Source organism: Urocitellus parryii, chromosome 5 (genome assembly GCF_045843805.1).
Source record: "Urocitellus parryii isolate mUroPar1 chromosome 5, mUroPar1.hap1, whole genome shotgun sequence".
NCBI classification, from domain to species: domain Eukaryota; kingdom Metazoa; phylum Chordata; class Mammalia; order Rodentia; family Sciuridae; genus Urocitellus; species Urocitellus parryii.
The window spans coordinates 91,101,229-91,122,812 of NC_135535.1; the positions used below are offsets into that span (position 1 = coordinate 91,101,229).

A 21,584-nucleotide genomic window follows, 5' to 3' on the forward strand; every position below is an offset into this window, starting at 1 on the left:
AAATTTACAAAATTGAGACCCAATGTACTATAATTGTTTCTGTTATCTATATAAATGATCTATACAAATAATATTATTAAACTGAAGTCTTAACAGTAATGCAGAGGATCAAAAACAGAATGAAAAGGCATTGAAGAACACTATAGTTACAAGAAATAGTCAATCTTGACTTTTTAAAAAAAATTGCACTTGAAAAACCAATTTCTCAGTGCAAAGGCACTAAATGTCTTGCTTAAAAACGTTAATGTAATTATTCATGAATCGTAAGAATTTCTGAAAGAGGCAATTTGTGCCTGCAATTAAAGTAACTTTTTTTTTTTTTTTTTTTTTTGGTGGTACTGGGGGTTGAACCCAGGGCCTTGTGCATGTGAGGCAAGCAAACACTCTACCAACTGAGCTATATCCCCAGCCCCTTAAAGTAACACTAATTAAGATTTTCCTTTCTTTATGTTAAATTTGGTTTTCATTCCTGAGAATAAACCAACTAAGACATATACAGATTTCTAGATTTCAAGTAATTAGACTAACATATGCAATAACACATGATCACTTCTATAAATAATCCTACTTTTCCATATTTTTATTGGTATATTATAGTTGTACATGTGGTAGATTCATTATTACATATTCATACATGCACAAAATATAACAATATAATTTGGCCAATATCATTCCCCAGTATTTTCCCTTTCCCTTCCCCCTTTCCTCCCCCAGTTCCTTTCCTCTACTGTACTGATCTCCCTTCAATTTTCATGAGATCCTCTCCAACCTTTCTTTTCTTTTTTCCTCTCTAACTTCCACATGTAAGAGAAAACTCATGACCCTTGAATGTCTGGTCTCAAGTTCCATCCATTTTCCTGCAATTAAAATAATTTCATTCCCCTTTATAGCTGAATAAAACTCCATTGTATAGAAATACCACATTTTCTTTATCCAATCATCAATTGATGGACATCTAGGCTGGTTCTACAGTTTGGCTACTGTGAATTGTGCTGCTATAAACATGGTATGCATATATTGCTATAATATGATGATTTTAATTCTTGAAGATAAACACTGAGGAGTGGTATGGCTGGGTCATATGGTGGTTCCATTTCAAGTTTTTTGAAGAAGCTCCATACTGATTTCAGTAGTGGGTAAACTAATTTAAAATCCCACCAACAGTAATTCTACCCCCCCCCCTTTTTAAGGAAGCAAATCATAGATACTTTAGCCTATAATTCTTTTGCAGAAAAGAGAAAACACCCAGGGAGGCAGATCATCAATACAATCAGGCGCAAGAAGCCCAGAGTTAAATCTCAGTCCTTTCTGCCCAAGATAAATTTACACAAACCAGAGAAACCCTAGAACTGTCACTAAATATAAGTAAGCAGGTTCCAAAAATTATTATTCTATCTTTGTACTACAAAATCATATTCCGTTTCATTATATTAATTTTGTAATTTCAGTCATGAAAATTAACAATAAAATGAGCTACCCATTTGGAAAACACATGCATTCTACTGCATGCTCTGCATCATGAAGTCTCACTACCACACCTGTCTCTCAGGATATTGATTTTCTTCCTTTTTTATAAAACGAGTATGCTGGCATAGGGTTCAATAATCCCTAAATATACTACTGTCTTTAACTAACATTGGGACCAGTTTAGTGTTTTTATTATCTCAACTGCCTTCAAGAAAAAAAGAAGGAAGGAAGGAAGAAGGAGGAAGAAACACAACAACAAAAAAAAACTTTTAGGTATATAAGTGCTATACAGCACAGGTCTTGATTATTCTCAATAAACTGAAAATGAGATAGGGCCTGCCAGAGTTTAGACAGCATCCATGTCCAGTCTTTTGGTGTGCTTTAAAGCAGTTACTGTTATTATTGCTCATTTAAAACTTAGGACAAAAATGAGAGCAAAATTTCTTCTGAAATGCTCAGTGTGTTGGAGTGGGAGTCAATTCAAGAGCTCCGACACTATTTAAATACAAGGCTCATCTATATGATGACTTGAAACTCCTTTACCCTTGTTCTCCTTATCCATAAAATGTGGTATCCCCTTTCTAACAGATGTCCTTTTGTTTTGTTTTGGGTTTTCTGGTGAAGATGACAGATAATATTTGAAACCCAGTTTCTACCATACATGTCTGATACTCAAATCCTCTCAAAAAGCATTATTATAACAATTGATAACTATTTTGGTTTTCATTTTAGCTCACTTAACATTAATTTGTGTAACTTTTTAGCCATTCCATAATACTTATGTCAAAACATCATGTGTATCTCCATCACATTAGCTTAGGAACCAACTTCCTCAATAAGACTCCTAAAGTTCCAAGAAGTAAAATCAAGAATCACTACATGAGATGGTATCAAACTAAAAAACTTCTTCACACTAAGATTCCATCTCACTCCAGTCAGAATGGCAATTATAAAGAATACAAGTAACAATAAATGTTGGCAAGGATGTGGGAAGAAAGATACTCTCATACATTGCTAGTGGCACTGAAAAATGGTGCAACCACTATGAAAGCAGTATGGAGATAGATTTCTTGGCAAGCTTGGAACAGAACCACCATTTGACCCAGTTATCCCACTCCTTGGTCTATACCCAAAGGACTTAAAAACAGCATACTACAGTGATGCAGCAACATCAATGTTTACAGCAGCTCAACTTACAATAGCCATCCTATGGAAATAAGCTAGGTGTCCTTCAATGGATGAATGGATAAATAAAATGATATACATATGAGTAGTTTAGAATAAATTAAAAAATAGATTTGTATGAGAGCCCACTGATACTAAAAGATTGTTGCTGTTGGTTGTGATAGTACATGTTTAAAAACCCAGTACTCAGGAAGCTGAGGCAGGAAGGCAGGAGGATCACAAGTTCAAGGCTAGTCTTGGCAAGTTAGTGAGACCCTGCCTCAAAATTTTTAAAAAAGGTGGGGTGGGGTGGGGATGTGGCTCAATGGTAGAGTGCCCCTGAGTTCCATTCCAAGTACCACACATAAAAAAGTACCTGTTGCCAGAAAAAGTCATGCCATTTTCAACATTTTTTTCAAATCCTGTATTAAAATGATATACATCTATGATTCAAATTGGACTTGTATCATGAATTGGGTGACAATGAGGCTTGGACTTAAGGAATAAAAATATATGGTTGATTAGTATAATTCAAAATTACATTGTAGGCCACTTTCTAAATGTTATTTCTCTTCTGCCTTGTGTTTCTAGGAGTCAAAATAGTAGGATAATGACAGGCTCAAAAAGACTGCATCTTTGGGCTGAGGATGTGGCTCAAGAGGTAGCACTTGCCTGGCATGTGTGGGGCGCTGGGTTCGATCCTCAGCACCACATAAAAATAAAGATGTTGTGTCCACCAAAAACTAAAATATTAAAAAATATTCTTTCTCTCTCTCTCTCTCTCTCTCTCTCTCTCTCTCTCTAAAAAAAAAAAAAAAGACTATATCTTTGAGGTCTTACTGATAATAAAAAGCACTAGTACCATGTAATCCTTTACATAGGTGGGGAGAGTGGGGAGAGCAATGGTTTCAGGTAGAACTTGTTTCATCCCCACCATTAACTGTGTCTGGCTCCAGCAAGAAAGCATATATTTTTCTGAAGATCTTTTCCTAACTATTCTGATGGGCAAAGGTTGAAAATCAAGGGAAAAAAATAAAACAATATTTTTTTCATAAACAGATGGCAAAATTTTTTTGTGTCTGAATGTGTGTGTGTGTTTGTGTAAATAAATAAATTAAGGGGCAATCAGTAGCAATTTTTATTAAAAATTTTTTCTCTATTGCCCAGGTTCAAAACATAAACCTGTCACAGGGAACAATGACCAACACTAATCTAAAAACTGAAAAGTGCATGACCCACTGAATATGTGTAATAATGTGTGATTCTGTGATATTTTCCTGGCTCTGTCACATTTTTAGCTGTATAACTTTGAGTCCATCATCTGGAAATATGAATTATGATGATGCTACCATACAGGGTTACTGCAAAGATTAAATTAGTTGATATGTGTATAGCACCGAGAAGTGCGGGGACACATGGTAAGTACTTACTAAAGTAAATAATTATCTTCACTGTTTTAAGACTTTCTAATAATTATTACAATGTTGCCTGATTTTAATTTGCATTTACCTAAAGACTACTAGTGAGTACCTTTTCAAGTATATATTTTACAATGTGTTTATCTTTTCTTGAAGTAATTGTTAAACTCTTGTACAGAATCTTTTTTTTCCTAATCCTGACCTGAAAGCATTAATTTGGATATAATTTCTTTGTCAGATATATGACTGGCAAATATTTTCTTCCAGTTGCTTGTCCTTTCTTCTCTAAATGGTCTTTTATAAAGTAAAAAGTTATTAATTCTGAGGAAGTTCAACTTATTATTTTTCTATCTGTGAACTGCATTTTTGGTGTCATCTTTAAGAAATCCCTGCCTAATCCAAGATCACAAAGACCATCTCCTATGTTTTCTTCTAGACCTTTTATAGTTTTTAATTTAGATCTGTAAGGTATTTTAACATAAGAAATAAAATGTATAGGTCAACAACATTCTCTTTTGCATATGTCTAACTGTTCAAGTATCATTTTAAAAAAGACTACTCTTTTCCTTGGCGATGTCTTTGTTCCTTTGAGTACCATTCCACATATTAGCTGACCATGTGCATTGGTCTATTTCTAGTCTATTTTGTTGCATTGTTCTATTTATAGATCCTTTCCTGATACAACTGATAATTTGTAACTTTAAAATTAGGTAGTATGAGTACTTGTATTTTGTTCTTTTTTAAAATGGTTGACTCTATAAATAAACAAATTCACATAAATTTTAGAAGCTACATCAAGCATTCTTAAGCATTATAAATCATATTTAAAGAAGCTACACAGCTTTTTTTTTTACAAGCAGTTATTGGAATCTACATCTGAGTGTCTCTTCATTCTTACATTAAAAAAAAAACAAAAAAGTTAAAAAAAAAACTTTCCAGAGGAATTGATAATCTTCACCTTCCCCAATCCTTTCATTAAAATCTTGTCACACATATAAATGCTGTTAGCTCAAACTGATTTATTTTAATATTCTTGGTTTCTTCAGATGTAACTGTACATTATAGTCTTCAAGCTATAAATAAAGCTGTTTTTCTCTAACATGCACCCCTACAGGCCAAGCCAGGTTTCTTCTCAAGTAGGGAGAAGAAAAGAACTAGGAGAAACAGCTCTCTTTAACTTCTATTTACATCCCAAACTGCAGAAAAATCTCCACTTAATTAAAAATGTCATGAATTTCTTGCAATTGTCTGATTAGCCAAATACCAAAAGACTGAGCAACAGTAATAGACCACCACCATCAACAAGTTTTATCACTATGAGTTTTTTGACCATACAGGCTGATGTACAGTTATCCTCCTAAGTAACTCAAGTATTTTGCCAGTCAAGTAGGCTGCTTACTTGGAACAGAAGTATATAGAGAGATAGACAAGTTTCAAAAAAATTATGTTGTCTCCAGAAATGAAGGATGATAGCTATTAAAAAAATCATCAGGGGGTTCTATTTTATTTTATAGAGGCAGTCATCCTAAGATTAAATGCCCAAGAATAAAACTCGAGATAAATCGATGGCAAAGGCCTTTATTTCCCCTTTATAGTTTGTTTATAAGGGGGAAATGGCTCTGTAAACACAAGTGATACATCAAAATTTAAAATACAAAAGAAAGCCATTTAAATTATTTTCTAATGTCTTTAAGGTCAGGTTTAAAATTAATCTCCAGTATACACCATACCACCTACATTACAAGTAACCTGGGCTACCCCCTTCCATATTCCACTTAAGAAATTAAGAACAAACCTTACCAAAGGAATCTGATTATTCAATTTCCGACCTGAGTTTCCTAGAGCCAATAAGATAAAAATGCTATCATTAACAATCATGTGAATTGCTATCTTACAAGTCTTCTTCATATAATCAAAAGTTTTCATCCCAAACATTCTTACACTTTCAACTCCTATTATTTGGAAACAGTATTTCCAAGTATTGAACATTGTTTATTTTTTAATTCAAGGAGGAGAAAAAGAAACATTCCAAAATTCAACCCCAATATTTTTTGTTTGTTTGTTTTGGTTTGGGATTTTTTTTTTCTTTTAGCAAAGGTCATACATTTCAATTTTAACAAATGAAAACAGGCAAGAAGCAATCCACAATACTGGAATCAGGATTTCTCAGATCTGGTTTCATACTTTGATTTGGATTTCATATGTAGACTTCCTAATATGGGTCACATCTGGGACAGTTAGAACACAATTAACAATAGATAGTCAATGCTGACAAAATATTAATTTCTTTCTTTTACACATTACCTTTTTTCGCACCACTGACAAAAGGAGTTTAACCAAAAGGCTGTGGATAAACCTTGTACACAGAGTACAAAAATCAATAACATACTGGGTATGGTGGAGCATGCCTATAATCCCAGCAGCTCAGGAGACTGAGGTAAAAGAATCACAAGTTCAAAGCCAACCTCAGCAACTTAGTGAGGTCCTAAGCAACTTGACTGGGAATGTGGCTCAATGGTTAAGGGCCCCTGGGCATAATCCTAGGTATACTCCCCCACTCCCGCACCACCAAAAAAAAAAGAAAAAGAAAAAAGAAAAAAAAGAAAAGAAAAGAAATCAATAATGAAAAACTACAAATTATCAGTAATGGCCCAGAAAAACATTCAATCCTAGCACTATCTAAGTGATTCTGGTCCAATTAAATTTTGACCTAGTTTTTACCCAGGATCTTTCTAGGGAATCATTCACTGATGATTCATTCATAGGATGCAGGAGACAAGATTAAGGAAGACTTTAATTGAATCAACACACACAGGGTAACACAAAACAGGCCAACTGGTTCTTCAAATGACATATTTACTGGATGTATATATTTTATTCACATTTTAATGTTTATGAAATTGGACTTATCCTAGATTTACTGTATACATTAAATGGAGTTTTATTTTCCCAGAAGTTGATACTCAACATTTGCCAACTACACAAACACCACCAACTTCATTCACCTACAATGGCTTTAGTTCACAACTGCTTTGTTTTTTTAATTTGATAACCTTTAAATAACAATTAATAGACCTTTGCTTAGGTTCAAAGATAAAACCCAAACATCAGTCTTTAAGCTAATTAGCCACCTGAGTCTAAACTAGCTGTACAGCATTGTCAAAGCTGATAACCCCAATTACTAATGTCTCAGCTTTTCTTGAAGAGTTAATAAAAAGGGGGGAGGGGGAGAGTGTCTACATTTGAAGATGGTGAAGAATGGTCCCAAGTCCATGCTGTTCATGTGTCTGGGTAACATCTGTTGGTCACCCATCGCAGAAGCAGTTTTCAGAAAACTTATAACTGATCAAAACAATTTAGACAACTGGACCACTGACAGCAGTGCTGTTCGTCTATAACGTGGGCCGGCCCCAGACCGAGAGCTGTGAACTGTCTAAGAAATCGTGGCATTAACACAGCCCATGAGGCAAGACAGGTGACCAAAGAAGATTTGGCCACATTTGACTATATACTGTGTATGGATAAAAGCAATCTGAGAGATCTGAATAGAAAAAAGTAATCAAGTTAAAAACTACAAAGTTAGAATTGAAATTTTGGAAGCTATGATCCATAGAAACAACTTATTATTGAAGATCCCTATTTACCCAATGATGCTGACTTTGAGGTGGTGTACCAGCAGTGTCTCAGATGCTGCAAAGCCTTCCTGGAGAAGGCCCACTAGCACCACTGTGCTCGCTGCCAGCTGGGAACTCTCCCTATCTATGTTCTGCATCCTCATACTGTGCTCCGGTGTGCTGCTACTCCCTTGCCCCAGGCACCGCCTGCCCTTCAGCTGATCTGTTGTCTCTGACCTGACCTGACAGATCATTGTAGGTGGAAACCAGCTGTGTCTGCAGAAAGTTTGTGGGGTGCAGTGAGAGTTCTTAAGACTGGTGGAGCCTCCGCTTTGCCCTGATTATAGGCTAGTGGAGTGGGCAGGGAGAAATAGCACCATACCGCCAAGTGCACACAACCTGAAGGCCCAAGTTAGCCTCTGTGCCCAGTGAGGTTGGATGGCCTGGTCTCCCTGCAGTGATTGTGTGTGGTTGGCCAATGCCTACAAGGCACCCATGCTCATCAGTGCATCCAGAGTCACAGTGACTCTGTCCATAGCAGCTCTCCACAGCTGCAGCAAGAATTTTAGCTCATATACGCACAGTGCAAATGATAGGAGACAGACGGGTGGGATTGATCTTTAGTTCCTTAAGTACTTGTTGGGTTTTGTCTGATTTATTTTACAAGGTCAGCTTATTTGCTCTCATTTGAGCCACTTTGTGTCCAGAAACTTAATTATATCTGGAAAGGACATTTGTATGCTATGTATCCTATGGTTGGTTGAGGAGTGTGTTTGTTTTATATGCACAGGTTAACCCAAATGTAAATTGGCTTATGTATGAAAAAAATAATTTAAGCAGTCAGTTATGTTGGTGTCCTTAAGTATTAATATAAACATTTCATGAGTGTTTAATAAAGCTATAGACAAATACAGGTAATTTCACTACAGTCTCAAATTCACATGGATATATGTCAGAAAAGATTCTTTTCAAAATAAACTGGGGGGGTTATAAAAATGCAATAGATTAAAAAAAGGTGGGGGAGATGCCTTTTACATGCTTTCTAGGCATAGAACCAAAATAAAATTTATCAAGTTATCTTTAATAAACTATTTTAAAATAAAATTAATCCTACATGGTACATGTCAATCTCACTTTACAGAAAAAAAGAAGACTCAAAGGGGTTACATTTGACTAGACTTAGGTCTGGGATTCAAAGACAAGTACGACTGATTGCAAAGCACAGCTCTTTTCACTTCATCAAATATCCTCCAGCATAAAGATTCACTATTTCACCATTATTTGTTTATGTTTTACTGCATTTCTGAATATAACACATTCTTACATCAAATCTCAAAACTTTGGTGTTATCCATTACTATTGTTATTATTAGTATTATTATTCACTTATCTGAAGATCTCTTATTGCTGCTATTTGTAACAATGAATGGGAAACCATAGATTTTAAGTAAATTTCATATTTAAAAAAGACAAACATGTAAATCAGCTTTCTGTCACTGTGATAAAACGCTTGAGATAACAATTTAAAAGGGAAAAAGGTTTCATTAGTTGCTAAAAAAGAAAGAAAGCCCATGATCAAAGTGAAATGGCACAAAGAACATATGAACAGCAGCCAAACACAGCTCCAAGGCAAATTATATGGCAAACATGTAATTGGAGACCATACCCCTGGGCCAATAAAAGGGACTTAACCATCTCCACCATACAGTATTTTATGCCTGGTAATGTTGCTTTTTGTTTCAGGAAACAATAGCTTTCTCTGCTTCAAATGGCTCAGAGAACTGATATTTTCTATGTTATTTCTAATTCCTAATTATAAAGTTATTTTAAAAATACTTCTTAATGGTTTTATAAAAAGTTCATACAACCCAATATTTTAAAAAGAAAAACTAGTGCTATTGAGAAAACAAAACAACCACCTGGCAAAAAAATATTAGATCATTTCAGGATGGACTAGAAATGAAGACAGAAAAATAAACACATAAACGTTTTGAAGAAAATTTACTTTATAATAATATTATTATAAAATTGTATTAGGAATTTAAAAATAAACAGATTTTAGCTACTCTAATTACAAAGTAACTATGTGAGATGATAGGTTAATCTGCTTCACTACAGTAATCATTTTAGTATCCCATAACATCATGTTATAAACTCAACTGTACACAATAAAATTTATGTTTAAAAGAATCAATTAAAAACCAACTAACATGTCAAACAGAAAAGGACAATGAAGACAATTTGGAGACCAGTGTGGGAATGTGTACCAAAACCCTAAAAAAGGCCAGGTGTGATAGGCCTTTTTCCAGATACTCAGGAAACTGAGGCAAGAGAATCACTTGAACCCCCAAGTTCAAGACCAGACTAATCAACACAGCAAGACCCCATCTCAAAAAACACAAACAAAACCCTTTAAAGTAGGCATACTTTTTGATCCCTCAATTCCACTTTAATAATTTACCTTATGAAAATGATTTTCTTATTAAGAATCTTCACAGAGCATTGTTAACAACAGCAAAAATCAAAACAAACAAAACCATCAACATGAAAATACCCAATTATATTTCAGTCCATCTGTTCAGTGAAATAATCTACTGTCATTAAAAGCAGTAATGAGATTTATATCCATTAACATGAAAAGATAATCACAATGTACTATTATGCATGAGAAAAAAACAGCAACAACAAATTACAAGACAGTAAAAACAATGAGAATGGCAAAGACATTGCCTACCAAGATTGTTTATCCCCCTCCATACAAGTATACTGTGGTATCACTCCCTTTCCCTCCCACACACTTACTCAGAGTTTAGTATGGCCATGTGATTACATCCTCTTCAACAGAATGCTAGTAGAAGTGTATCCTTCGAGCTACATGTTAAAGATAGCAAAGAAAACAGTGGTCCACGTTCCCGAAGGATTACATTGAGTAGAAACAGCCTCCCACTTCAACCCTAGCCTGGAATATCTACTCTAAACTACTGTATGAGCAAAAATTAAACACATTGTACTGGTATCATTACATTTTGGGCCCATATTCTGTAGGCTGACTTATTTTTACTATTATTATTTTTGGAGGGTGGGGAGTACTAAGGATTGAACCAGGGCCTTGTATGTGAGTGCTCTACCACCAAGCTAGGTTTCCAGAGTTCTTAACCAGACTAGAAACATGCATCAAAATTTTTGTTTATGATATTTAACCACAGTGCTATATACAGCAGCAGGTTGTTTATTCTCACTGTGTACCTTATTTTACTGGGTGAATATGTCATAGTTTATTAATTCATTACTGATAGGCATTTGGGTAGTTTTCAGTTTGGGGTTATTATTAATACAGCTACCATGAACAGACTTACACATGTCTTTCGGTGAAGAAAATACATACATATTATATATATATATTTCTGTTGGGAATTACTTGAGAACAGAATTATTGGATCTTAGGATATGCATGTTAAGCTTCCACAGACAGTACCAAACAATATTCCAAGGTGACAGTACTGGTTCGCATCCCCATAAGTAGAGGATGAGAGTTCTAGCTGCTTTACATCTTTACAAACACTTTATATTTTCCATTTTGTTCATGGTACTCATTCTGTTAAGGAAACACTGTACTTTTAATTACTTGCAAACAAAATATTTTACTATCTAAAATTAAAGGAATTTTAGTAAATTACAGGGTACCCCTACAAGGGAAAACTATTATTTCAAAATTACATATAAAATGTTATCTCAATAATGTCTAGAAAATGCTAGAAGAAAAATGGGTTGACTCCCTGTAACATAAATTATTGTAGACATTTGCAACCTGATGTTCCATAAATTAAAGTTAACTATTCTCGTGATAGCCACAATTCACTTGGAAACATAACATGGGCTCAGAAGTCAGTGCCTGGGTTGGAATCCTGCTTTTATGACTTACTGTACAGCAAGACCTTGAGCACTCCTTAACCTCTGTAACCTGGCTCTAAAGGACCTTTCACCACTTATAAGAACAGTTAAGAACCTGGATTCTAGAAGTAAACTACCTGGATTCAAACCCTGCTCTGCAATTTTATAATTCTCTCTGGGCTTCATACTCATCTATTAAAGTTTCAACACCTCATTAGGCTATATGAGAAAAAAATGTATGTGTGCATGTAGAGCACTCAGGACAGTTTCTAACATGACAAGTACAAATTTGCGACTATTGCTACTATTAGTACTTCTGCTGCAGCTGCTGCCACAGTCACTACCATCAATGAAATCACCACATATCATATTTAACAAAAGGAAAAAGAAAAATGAAAAAACAAGAAACCACTAAAATCGTCAGGAATCAAGATGACATTTATACCTCAATACACCTGAGTTGTTCTTTTAAGAGTTAACAGCTAGGAGTCAGACAGCTAGGTCTTCACTTACTTCCAAGAAAACTTGAAGGTCCTTTGAAAGACAAGCTCCCAACACAAAAATCCAAAATACAAAGCACAAAATTGGTAAAATCTGAATACTATTTTGTATGTGAAAAATGATTAAAATAACACTATCAATATTCTCCTGATTTTCCTATATCCAACCATCCCAGCTTTTCTGTATTTCTTCTCCAGATAAGTTTTTCAAAACAGAAATGTGATCTTGGCCACCTTTCTGCTCTTAGGATAACATGGAAATCTCTAACATGGGCTTCATGGTCCTGTAGGGTATGTATGCCATGCCCACTTCTTGCCTCAACTTGCCCCAGGTTTCTCAGTCTATGATTGCAGATACACAGCCCTTCCCTTAAGTTTCTTGAACCCAGCACACTACCTCCCTGCAAAGGCTTTTTTCTATGCCTAAAATGGCCTACCTTTCCTTTTATGCCTGAGTAATTGCTATTTATCCTTTGGATCTCAACTTAGTCAACTCTCTACAGACTAGATCTTATGACACTGCACCCCTCTCCCTCACTAAGCTTATCACAGTTGTAATTTCACATTTATTTTTATGACAACTGGCTTATGACTGCCACCTCAACTAAAATGAAGACTCTGAAGAAGATAGCAACCACATCTGCGTTTGCTCACAACAGTAACCCTGGTAAATAACACACTATCTAGTGCAAATCAAAGGCTGAATAAACCATCTTTTGGCTGAATTAATGAAATGAATGAAAGAAATGAGATGAAAAACTGTGAAGTACCACACAAGTCAAACCAACAGAGAAGAGACAGGATTTCAAAACCTGAAAGCTATCAGCATAGCTAAGAATCACAGATAGCATTTCTCAGCATCAAGACTAAATTAGCTAACAAACATATTTCCAAAGCAAGCAAGCAAACAAAAAGCACTCAGAAGCAGGCACAATGGTGCACGCCTGTAATCTCAGTGGCTCAGGAGGCTGAGAAGGGAGGATCAAGAGTTCAAAGCAGCCTCAGCAAAACGGAGGTGCTAAGCAACTCAATGAGACCCTGTCTCTAAATAAAACACAAGATGGGGCTGGGGATGTGGCTAGTGGTCAAATGCCCCTGAGTTCAATCCCCGGTATATTCCCCCCTCAGAAACAAGCCTCAGAAGACCTACAGTCTTATGCAAGAGTGATGCCCACATTAAAATCAAAGCTTCTTTCTAAAAAGCTTTCTGAATCAAACAATGCTATTACACCTGATACAACTTTTTATCCATCTTATAAGTAGGCTACATTCAATTCATTCCCTTTGAAAGACATTCTCTTTGCTTCTCTGGCTCTACTCTCCTTACCTCCCAGAACAATCTGGGATCAAGTTGCTGAGCCAAAGTTCCCTGATGATTGCTTTCATCACTGATCTATGCAAAGTATGGACTCAAAAAGAGAAGAAACAATCCTAAACAGATATAACAACTGGGTAAACAATGATGTGGAGCATATGGGTGTGTGGTGGAGGAATTATTATTTGTCTTGATGAATATATATGCTAAGAAACTTTTTTTTTGGTGGTAGTGGAAAGATAATATACAGATTTTTTAAGGCAATGACTTATTTGAAAATTTTGGTAACTCAATTTAAATGAAATGAAAGATAGAATAACAATAATAAAAGTCACAAACATTGATAAATCAAAGGTCAAATGATTCATATGTAATTAGAAAAAAAAAACATTCATGTTGACATAGTCACTGCTACTTTCAAATGGAGATAGACGGGGGTGAAATATATAGGTTTTTAAAAAAATTTTTGGTTTATTATTATCTACATTATTTTAGCTACATACATGGAAAACTGATACTTAACTAGTAACTAGTAAAAGAAATGACCTGGAAATTCTCCTAAATAGTTGACAGCCTCTGTTTGTCTGCATAGGTGCCAGGAAGGAAAGTTCCCAGACCATAATTACTTGTCAGCTGAGGGATAAAAGGACTAATTTGGGATGTGGTAAATCATGAAGGAGTGATCATCATTAATAAGTCTGAAAGCCAATAGGGTTCTATTCAGCCATAAAGAAGAAGAAAATTATGTCATTTGCAGAAAAATGGATAGAACTTGAGAATACAATGTTAAAAGCAAAATAAGCCAAACACAGTAAGTTAGGATCATGTTTTCTTTCACACGTGGAAGACAGAGAGGAAGAAGGAAAAAGAAAGATGGGAACAAAGCAATTTCCAGCAAATCAAAGGGAGATCAGTAGAGGAAAAGGACCAGGCAGAGGGAAGAAGAGAAGGAAAAGGGAAATATTGGGGAATGATATTGGCCAAATTACATTATTATGTTGTGTGCATCTATGAATATGTAACAGTGAATCCTACCATTATGTAAAATAATAATGCACCAATAAAAATATAGAAAAAATATCCAGGTTAAAAAAAAATAATGTGCAAAAGCTAAGTAGAAATATAGATCCCACTCAGGAAAAGACAGCCACAAGCACACCAAAGACACAAAGATTTTCATCTTTGTGAAAGAGAGATCAAAGCAAGGACAATAAGGTAGCACTGCAATATTGTGCCATTTACATATATAACACTAGGAGTGAGACATTTAGAATTCTGTATGATATCTTTCAATGAGGTCAGTATTACATTGAATGAAGTAGGCAAAATTAAGTATTAAATTTAGGTTAAACTTTCTTCAACCCTACTCTAACTTGGAATTTCTTTTCTATTTTAGCCCCCACCCAATTTATTGAAAAAAAGAATATTTGGAGACATAGCCTAATTCATATAGCTAAGAACAAAGACTTTGGAGCCAGATTTCAATTCTACCACTTACTACCTATAATGGCCTTGGATAGTTACTGCTTTCTTTTTGCCTCAGTTTCCTTACATAAAATGTTAAGAAAACATCTCTTTCAAAGTTACAAAGATTTTGTGCAGTAATATTTACAGAATTACAAAGAACTGGAACATAATATGCCCTAAGTATCTGTTTAGTAAACACTACTTATACCTCTTTAAGCCCATTAGTTTAAGTAGGTTTCAAGTAGACTTCTGAAATTCTGTCATGTCATAAAACACATGAAAAAGTTTAAGTATGCCCTTTAAGAGATCCAATTGTTCACACTTTTCCAATAAGTGCTACTGAAAGAAAACCACTCATCTTTCACTACTTGGATTCAACCTAACTAAAGGATGGGTCAAAAAAAAGTTATCACTTGCGTACTTACGTACTATACAAACTTTATGTTGCCTAGCCCTTATAAAAATCCCATGAAAATTAGATATTATTCTCTTAAAGACAGGAAACTAAGGTTCACAGACGTTAAATAATTGCCCAAGACACAGTTAATCAGGTTAAAACTAGAATTCTATTTAACCCAGGTTTTTCTGATTCTAAAGTCTGTCTTCTTAACCACAAGTGTTATGTTTGCAAAAATAGCTTTGCTTTCTACTAAGTATGAAGATCTTTGAATACTACTATAAAAATGGGTAAAAATTTAAGTTAGATCATAAAAACACAGTAAATGTTAAACAGTATTACAGAATATGGCAAACACCTCATAACCATTTCCAAAATCAAACTGACCAACTGAAATATCTTTGCATTAACAAGGATCACTATACCAAACTAAAATTTTTGAGCACCACAATTTCAGAGCATTATTTATGAAAAGGGCAAAAGAGAACCCTTAGGTTTACTGTCAGGAGCTAAATAGAAAGCTAAATATTAATATTAATTTAGCCTCATTCAAGTTAAATACTAATTTAATTGGTATCAATACAAAGCAAAGAGATGGAATTTTAATACATAATTTCGGAATCATACTTTTATTCTTAAGTGGATCATTGATGAAAGCAAAATTCAAAGTAATTATAAAGAGAATATTAAATGCAAAATTCTATTCCTCTTTTAAAGTAAGGTAGAGGAACAATGCAAAAGAAAATAAGCCTTGGATACATTAGTAACTTCTGCTATTCTGGTGAGCAATGGAGCAGTCATTTTCAGATTTACACCCTACCATTCCAATTTACTGCTTGTTCAGGATGAAATAAAGTACCCGAGTTAAACCCAATTTCCCATACACTTGTTTAGTGTATGCTATGTCACCTCGGGAATGGTACTTTCTCCTCAATGTTGTATTCACTAAGGCTCCAATGAGAGTGCCTTCCAGAGTTAGACTTCAATAAATCTAATCTGCTGAAGTGAAAAGTTATGAAATCTTACACATATCTGTATGTTTTAAAAACAGAAACCAAATTTAAATAATGGTATCTGGGACAATAACTACTTTATTTTTCCTTTTGCAAACCCTCAATATGTAACTCTGAAGTTTTAGAGAATAAAAGATATTGCAAACTATTAAGTGTAAGAAGTTTCTGAAAATGAATGCTACAGAGAAATCTGCGGCAGTCTTGGTTACTGCACAGGCTGAACAGGTATTACAGGTTTTCTACTTTAACTCTCTCCTATAGTTGATACTCCATCTGAATGCCAAAGTTTCTATTATTGCCAATTTAAAACTAAGGATGTAAGTGGATTACATAAATACTCTCCAAAGACCTGGAAAAAAAATGCTAAGATGCTAACATAAAAGTGTTTCTATCCAAACATAAAATTCTTTTGATCCAAGATTTAACTACATAAATTGAAAGGAAACTAGAGAAGATGATAAAGAGGTGAGGTACTCATATCCTATGTTTCTAATTAAAACAACAAGTATTTATTGAGCATCAGTTATGTACCAGGTACAATGATGCACATGTGTAGGCTCGCCTATTAAATAGTGCTTTGTAAAGAAACAAGAAATATAGTTATATATTCCTCACAAGTCATCAATAATATACTAAATAAGAAAACCAAACATCACTGTATACTTTTTTAGAAGATCCATAATGTATCATTGGTGGGGAACATTACCTCTACCTCACAGAAGAGAAATCTTCAGCAACTCCAAAATTAACCCGTAAGGTATATTGCAATATCTGAGTGGGTAAGTCTCCCAAGGACTGGGATCTTCACAGAAGACAGATCAGCAATTTTTGTTGTTGCTATTTAATTTTATTTGTGTGTACGAGGAGAGAGGTTATAGCTTTTGAGGAGAAAAACAGGGGAAATGGAGGAACTGAGGTAGGGAAGGATGGCAGAGAAAGAGAGCTGGTGTTCAATCTGGAATAGCTACAATTTACAGTGACACCTACAGGGAGAAATGGAAAATGAATTTTAAGAAGATAGCGGGAGATAAAAATCTAGGAGTATCAACCATAGCTAAAGTTGTATATAGTAAGCAATTGAGATCACTTGGGGAGAATGGATATATCGGGATTAGAACATATTTGAAGGATAGGCAAAATAGACGCCACCGGTATTTAGAACTGACAATGAGCTGGGGCACGTGGGGCAGGCCTGTAATCCAGAGTCTGAAGCAGGAGGATGGCAAGTTCAAAGCTAGCCTTGGCAATTTAGTGAGGCCCTAAGCAACTTGGTGAGACCCTATCTCAAAATTAAAAAAATAAAAAGGGTTGGGGATGTGGCTCAGTGGTTAAGAGCCCTTGGATTCAATCCCTGGTGCCAAAAGGGCGGGGTGGGGGGACGGACATTTTTTGTTGTTGTTCGTTTGTTTTTGTACTGGGGACTGAACACATAGGTACTTTTCTACATAACTACAAGCCAGCCCTTTTTTCATTTTTTAGTTTGAGAGAAGGTCTCACTAAGTTGCTTAGGGCCTTGCTAATTTGCTGAGGATGGCCTTGAACTTGCATTCCTCCTGTCTCAGCCTCCCAAGCTGCTGGGATTATAGATATATCCCACTGTGCCCACTAAATAGAGGGATTTTAAAAGTGGAAAATAGTGTCAAGAAAGAAAGATAACAAAAGAGTTGTATTGAAAAGGAGTCAGTGAATATGGCTATTAAAACATAATTTGGGAAGTGAGAAAGGAGAGAAAAAACATGAAGAATTAGAATAAGTTTTTTACAGCCTTTCAGCCTTTTCAGAAAAGGGAAGTCTTGAGACATTTGCTAATTTGAAGACATGAGACAGAGGTGAAAGGACATTTACAGAGACTTTGGGGGTGGTGGTGGAATCAACAGAAGAATAATTTCTCTTGAAGGAGAATAAGAGTCACTCCCCTCAAACAAACAATGGTAGTAAAGAAGGGATAAAACTGTTCTCAGAAGGTGAAAGGAAAATTTGAGAAAGTTCTTGTCAGGTTTCCTCACTCTTCTCTATTGAGGGAGAAGGTTATAGAGGTTGCTTGGATTCTTCTGCACAGATGATTAGGGACCACTAAAAGGGACACTGAATATAACCGAGGACCCACATAAGACTTCAAAATTAGAGATTTGGTAATGTACCAAATGGCAGAATGATTATTTTTTCTCAGAGAGCAAAAAAAGAGGATATGGGTAGGAAGCCCACCATGAAACACTTGGAATAAAATCATGAACAAGATGACCACCACAATTTTCCAGAGGACACTGAATGAAATGGAACCACCATTTGACCCAGTTATCCTACTCCTTGGTCTATACCCAAAGACTTAAAATCAGCATGCTACAGTAATGCAGCCATATCAATGTTTATAGCAGCTCAATTCACAATAGCTTAACTGTAGAACCAACCTAGATGCCCTTCAATAGATGAATGGATAAAGAAACTGTGATATATATATATACACAATGGAATATTACTCAGCATTAGAAGAGAATAAAATTATGGCATTTGCAGGTAAGTAGACGGAGTTGGAGAATATCATGCTAAGCAAAGTAGCCAATCCCAAAAACACAAAGGCCAAATGTTCACTCTGATAAGTGGATTTTGATCCATAATGTGGGGGTGGGGGTATGGGAAAAAGGGAGGAGCTTTGATTGGGCAAAGGGGAGGGATAGGTGAGGAGGAGGCATGGGGGCAGGAAAGATGGTGGAATGAGATGAACATCATTACCCCAGATACATGTATGACTGCACATATGTTGCGATGCTACACTGTGTATAACCAGAGAAACGAAAAGTTTATTTTTTCTAATTGGGTACAATGAATCAAAATGCATTCTGCTGTCATATAGTTATTTAGAAAAAAAATAAATTTAATAAAAAATTTTAACTAAATTTTTTTTAGTTGCAAAGGGACAGAAAACCTTTATTTTATTTTATTTATTTTTATGTGTAGCTGAAAGTTAACCCAGTGCCTCACACATCCTAGACATCCTAGTCAAGTGCTCTATCACTGAGCCACAACCGCAGCCACAAAAACACTGAAATTCACTAGCACTAGACAGGAGTTACATAACCTCCATCTCAGAAAAAAATGAATTCTCAAGGTCTCTGCAGTTTGGCAGAAAGATGAAATACGAGCAGATTTAGGATGAGGATGTATCTCAGTGGTAGAGCACTTGCCTATTGTTTTCAAGGTCCTGGATGTGATCTCCAGACTGGAGGAATAAGAAGAAAAAAGAAGGAAGAAGAAAAGTAGATTTAAATTCTCATTCCTAGTTAACTAGTCATGACATTAAACAAAGCAGATTCTTATCTGCTTGGACAAAGGTGGGGGTAGGGTGCAAAGATGTCGTATACCTACCTGTGATGGTTAATCTGGATTGTCAACTTGACTGGATTAAAAGATTTCTAAGTGTGTCAATGAGGGTACTTCCACAGATAAGTGACATGTGGGCCTACAAACTGAGAGGGGCAAACCTTCCCTGAAAGTGCTGCATGCAACCCAACAGGTTAAGGACCTGGATGAAAAGGGCTGAAAGGGGAGGACCCACTGTTTCTCAGTGGATGCTGGCATTATCAGTGTACCTCCAGAAGGTTCCCAGGCCTTCAGCCCTGGATTGGGGCTGTACTACTGGTTCCTCCTCTTCTGAAGTTCTAACTTCTTGAACTAAGCAGTTACTGGTTCTGCCAGTTCTCCAGTCATTGGAGAGGCCATTGTAGGGCTATGTAGTTTCTGATCCTGTAAGCCAATCTAATAAAGACCATTTTTACAATATATAATTGTGTGTGTGTGTGTGTGTGTATGTGTGTGTCTCCTATTTGTTTCTGTTCCTTTAGAGAATCCTTATTAGTATAGATTTTGGTACTGAGGGTGGTTCTGAAGAAAAAGTATTGTAGTATTGTAAGGATAAATTTCCTTAGTTGGTTTTGTGTTTTCTGGAATTGGCTCTGTAAATTTGTTAGGCCTAAAATTATTGGAGTCCCTTCAGTTGATAGCATGGCTGGCACTGATAATGAAAGGCATGAACTGTTACAGAGATATGCAAATTAAATACATCTGATAATCCCAATTCACCATTTATGAGAGGCAAAGAGTTTGGTGGCCCTACACAGAATACTTTTGATCATTTCTGGAAAACTAAGAAAAGTAATGATGTTGGTGGGGTGCTTCTAGCTTCACTGAGCAAAGTTACAAAGGAGAAGGATGAGCTCAGAGGTCCAATTTCTCAATTCCAGATGTGTTAATAGCTTCTCAGTATTCTCTGAAGAATCTTCTCTCCTATAGCCATAGCACTAAGGTCGCCAAAAACCAAACACCAACCCTCATCCAGCAATTGCACATCCTTTGAATTCTGTGACTTTTTCCATCACCTGTCACCACTAATAATTGTACCACATTATAGTTTACTTCCATTGTCTCATTAGTCCTGACAACAATACTCTGTGTTGGATAAGACAGTTCACTGCCTGACAGTATGAGGAAACTAAGAGACTGGGAGATTAAATTTAATGTTCATTACAATATCTTTATTGGGTAAGGTTGACTTGTCCCTATAATAGAAAACAGGCACCTTGCCTTTTGTGTTGTAGGCTAACTTACTTCTGATTTCATTTGTATCTTATTTTGAATTATGCTTTAACTTGTCAATCGTTTCACATGTCTTTTTTAAAGGACAAAAGGTAAATGCAACTCATGAATAAGAGAATGTCTAAAATTAGATAATGAAAAAGTACCTAGATCAGTGCCCAGCATAAAAAGTACCTTTTAAATGTTTAATATGTAAGACAGTTTCTAATAGATCCCTAAAAAATTCTAAATAATACATATAACAATTTTTGCCTGCCTTCTATGCTTACATGTATTATTTATTTCAATGGGGAGGAGATGATTATTTCAATGTTATTTCTGTTGTCTAATGAAATCAATATTTTTAGATAAAGACATCCCCAAAGTTTCATAAATAATACTCCAAGTTATCAGGGGAGTAAAGGGGTGTAGGGATGAAACTCAGAAATTCCATTATATTGTGTGAAATCATCATTTATCTTCACTAATTTCTAACTGAAGTTTAACATTTACCTTAATTATAACTGCAGGTAAAAATCCAGTTTTATTAAAAACACCCCTAATCTGTCCCCAATACAATTCAGATACTTCAAATCACATTATAGTTACTACAGACATCTTGAAATCCAGTAATCATTCCCTAATTACAGTTTTGCTTTCAGTTACCTGTGTTCAATCTCAGGCCAGAAATACTAAATGAAAAACTCTACAAATAACAATAAATTTTATATTTTGCATTAATATGGGTAGTGTGATGATATCTTACTCTA

The 21,584-nt window shown here is 35.4% G+C and overlaps 1 protein-coding gene, 1 non-coding gene and 1 pseudogene across 2 annotated transcripts in view; 1 reads left to right on the plus strand and 2 right to left on the minus strand.

Moving 5' to 3' along the window:
* Plekha5 (pleckstrin homology domain containing A5) overlaps positions 1-21,584 on the minus strand; it is a 233,190-nt gene that overhangs the window by 165,080 nt on the left and 46,526 nt on the right. The gene's annotated exons all lie outside the window — the stretch shown is intronic.
* On the minus strand, positions 331-407 carry Trnav-cac (transfer RNA valine (anticodon CAC)). The gene has a single exon. It is a non-coding gene; the product is annotated as a tRNA-Val (tRNA).
* LOC113185003 (low molecular weight phosphotyrosine protein phosphatase pseudogene) lies at positions 7,298-7,770 on the plus strand (annotated as a pseudogene).